We start from the raw sequence: 3,964 nt of genomic DNA, 5'->3' as shown, positions 1-3,964 counted from the left end.
TTCTTTAGGCTTATTGAAAGTATTTTCAAGATAATTCTGGTAGTAGAAAAGATGACAGAGACAGGTACTCAGAGCATCAGGTTGCCCTCCCATAGCTTTACTTTCTTCCATTAAATATTCCTAGTATTACATTTTTCATTTCATTCATGAAATGAATCTCCAATGAATTTTTGGAGATTAAATATTCAGCAAAGTAGTATTTATCAAAATGCCATTTAAATTTTTTTTATAAAATCACAGGTAACAATTTTGTCTGCCATAATACTACCTTTTGAAGATAGTTTGCTAAATTTTCAAGGATATTTGGAAGTCTAGGTTATGCTATGGGGGTTTGTTGTATGTTAATTTGTGAAAAATACCAAGTGTTTTGATGTATTATTTTTTGTTATGTGGTCATGTCTTGCTAGGTATTAGTTACTAAAGACCTATAACTAACTGACTTTGAAATGTTATGCAATTTCCCTCATATCCCTATAATATCTACATTGATCAATAATTCTAAAGTTTTCATAATTTCTGTTGACAACAACCTGATTTTGAATTGTTATAATGAACTTAACCATTTCTCCTAACAAATCCAGACAATATAATTCCATTCTTCTTTCTTGACATATTAGTTGAGTTTATATGAATGCTTCCCATGGATGCTTTTTATTTCAATCTTGGATCTTAGATTTTTCATAAACTTCATCAAGAAGTGTTGGGTTTGGTTTTTTTGAATGTCTTATGTACATATTGCCTTTCTTTATAATTACTCTCAAAAACCATCTGCTAAGTTAAAAAGGGATTGAGAACTGTACTGATGGAACCAATCCTTGGCTTAGAACCAAGCATTATTTACTTTTAGTCTCTAAGTCACACATGTGGGACCATGTAATGGAAGCCTGCTCTCCTGAACAAACTAAGATGAGGGTGGCTTACCTGGAATCAATATTAGCACTCCTGGCTAGGAGTAGAACTGGCACAATTCAGAACATCAACCAAGCATGTGCCAAAACCAAGACATTGGCAGCTCAAGTTTCTTAAGAAGGCCATATCCTGATTTGTAATCAATCCTCTCAAAATCCAATATAAAAGAGGTTTGGCATAAATGATTTAAAAATGTGAGGGGAGGGAAGGGAAGGGAAGGGAAGACTCTCATTCTGGTTTCTTTCTGAGGGGGATTCATGTCTCTGGTAGAAATTAATTAAGTGATTTCTGATGTTCTTTCCAACTCTGAGATTTCAAGATTTCCTTATTTTTATACTGTCATATTACTTTCAAACAATCTCATCTCAATTAGTCAAATTCTTAGTGACATTGTCTCTGTCAGGGATTTCTTCATATTAGAATCCTTCCTGAGCCTTTCCTACAAAGGTGGTTACCCTACTGCCATCCAGATCGGTCACTATTGGGACAATTTAGATACTGCTGGTAGTATCAACTAAGTTATCTTCTATTAGTGACCTGTGTTCTTCTTCATATGAAGTTTTTTTCCTGGGCAGAGTTTTTTCTCAGGTATTCAGAGCATCCAAATATGTTCCTTGGCTTACCTATTAGTAAGAGGAGTTTAAGAGTCTCTTATGATCAGGAGTTACAATTCTTCCATGCTAGCTATAAAAATAACATGTCAGAAGATGGGTTTTATAGATTAATGCTATATCTGAAAATCACAGGTAACAATTTTGTCTGCTACAGTTTTGCTTGGAAGGGAACAGGAGGGCCAGAAGGAATCAGAGACAAATAGGACAGCTTTGAAAGTTAGATGCCAAGATCTTGCTTTAGCAGCACATGCATTAAAATTGTAATGATACAAAGATTACAATTGCTCCTATGCAAGGATGACATGCAAATCTGGGAAGCATTTCAAATTTTTGTTTGGTACCTAAGTTATTTAAACAATTAATAAATACCCAGTCCCCAATAGATAAATGTCAAAGGATATGAAGAGACAGTTCTCAAAAAAATAATTATAAAATATTCATAACCACATGAAAGAATGTTCCAAATATCTTCTAATAAGAGAAATACAAATTAAACAATTTGAGGTTTTACCATCATCCTTCAAATTGAAAAACAGGATAAAATATGATACTGGTCAATATTGGAGAGATTGTGAAATAATAGACACACTAACACATTCATTATTGGTGGAACTGTGAAATGGTACAATCATTTTGGACAGTAATTTTCCAAATTATAAAAACGATGACTAATATTCTTATTCCTTTTGAAGCAGATCCTCCATTACTGATCTTATACCCCAAAGTTATCAATAAACAGAAAGTCTCCATATTTACCAAAATAATTTTAGTAATACTTTTTTTTGATAGCAAAGAATTAGAAACAAAGTAGTTTTACATCAATAGGGAAAGGCTAAACAAATTGTAGTAAATAAACATAATGGAATATTAGTGTGCTATAGAAAAGTGATATAGAGGAATATAGAGAAACATGAAAAATCTATATGAATTGATGCAGAGTGAAACAAGCAAAGTCAATAAAACAATATAAAAACAACAATGTGAATGTGACAAACAAAATCAAGCATAACTCAAATGAAGAGATATGAGAAGACTCCCCAACCTATGCCTTCATGGAGGCGGCAGGTCCACAGGCATTACATATTGCCTCCCTCCCATTTTTTTAACTTTTCCAACTTCTCAATTGGTTATGTTGATTTTTTAAAAAAATAATAATTATCATATGTGGCTGAAAGGGAAAGGATAATAGGAATAAGTATGATAATGTAAGGCAAAGATATTTCTAAGTGTCCACCCAAAATGAATTCATCAAACTCCTTTAAAAAATCAAAAATATGATTTGCCCAGTATTGTGATTATTTATTGTCATTTGTTCATGACTATTCAGATTATTTCCTCAGTTCCCCACCCATAAAAAAGATTCTGAAACTATGATGAAATCCAAACTGAAATATCCAAATATCATGTCATTCTGTCTGGCATTGTAACTATCATTCTCCTTAATCCCTGTTTATTTCCTCTAAATTAACTGAAGAGTTTAAACTCAGTAAAACAAAGAAAAGGTCAAAATCATATTTTCCATATCCTGAGTACAATTAGTCCAATATTTTAACAACTGACAGCAGCAGTAATTACTTTTTACGATTAACATGAAATTTAAGGAGATATAATTACCCTGATCTATGAACTGAGTAATTAAGGTAAGAGTGCCTATTTTTCTTAGACTTTGTTTTTTTTCCCTTTGAAATTTATTGTATAGAGCAAAAAAATAAAAGCAATTTACTCTAAAATGACACCAAAAATTCAATTCCATGTTTTAGGATGTTAAAAGTCCAAATCCAGTTTAACTAACAATAATGTTGGTATTTATTTGGTCGATTTTTGTTTAGGTACTCATTGTATAAAACTCCTGACATTTGACATCAATCCTTGATCTTAAGTGGAAAAAAAAGGAATTAGAAGGGTTCGATTAAGATCTAATTTTTCTCCACTTTCACTCAAATCAATCCACTTCTCAAATTTGGCATAGAACCTGATAATGGATCATGTATATATGATATATATATTTGATCCTTAAGTTTTAACAGAGTATTCTTGTGACAACCCTGCAAGGCAGTAGCATGAGCAACAGGAAGATAACTCTTTGGGGATTCCTACAATGACAGAGAGCAAAGATTACAAATTCCTTCACATCCTTCCAGTGTTGCCAGGTGAAAGTCAAGTATAATCTACATGGCACTAACACTAATTGCCAAGACTATAAAAGGAGTTGAAATGAATTTACTCATCTATCCTAAATATAATGCAGTTAGTGATAAAGATATTGCTGCTATTGATAATGATAAAAGCATTAACAACATTAACAAAAATATCATTTATAAAATGCTCAGGATTACGAATGACTACACACATGCTATTTAATTTGTTATAAGGTATTTACTCCTATCATTATCCTGTAGTCAAGGACACTGAAGCTAAGAGACAATAAGTGAAACTCAGGT

General features: G+C 32.1%; 1 pseudogene; it reads left to right on the top strand.

The window, feature by feature from the left end:
- Nucleotides 1–1,755: 1,755 nt before the first annotated feature.
- On the top strand, nucleotides 1,756–1,855 carry LOC141490286 (U6 spliceosomal RNA; annotated as a pseudogene).
- The last annotated feature ends 2,109 nt before the right edge of the window (nucleotides 1,856–3,964 follow it).

Source organism: Macrotis lagotis, chromosome 5, assembly GCF_037893015.1.
Source record: "Macrotis lagotis isolate mMagLag1 chromosome 5, bilby.v1.9.chrom.fasta, whole genome shotgun sequence".
In the NCBI taxonomy this organism is placed as follows: Eukaryota; Metazoa; Chordata; class Mammalia; order Peramelemorphia; family Peramelidae; genus Macrotis; species Macrotis lagotis.
The sequence above is the reverse complement of the archived record's forward strand: the minus strand, read 5'-3'. Positions and strand labels throughout refer to the sequence as shown.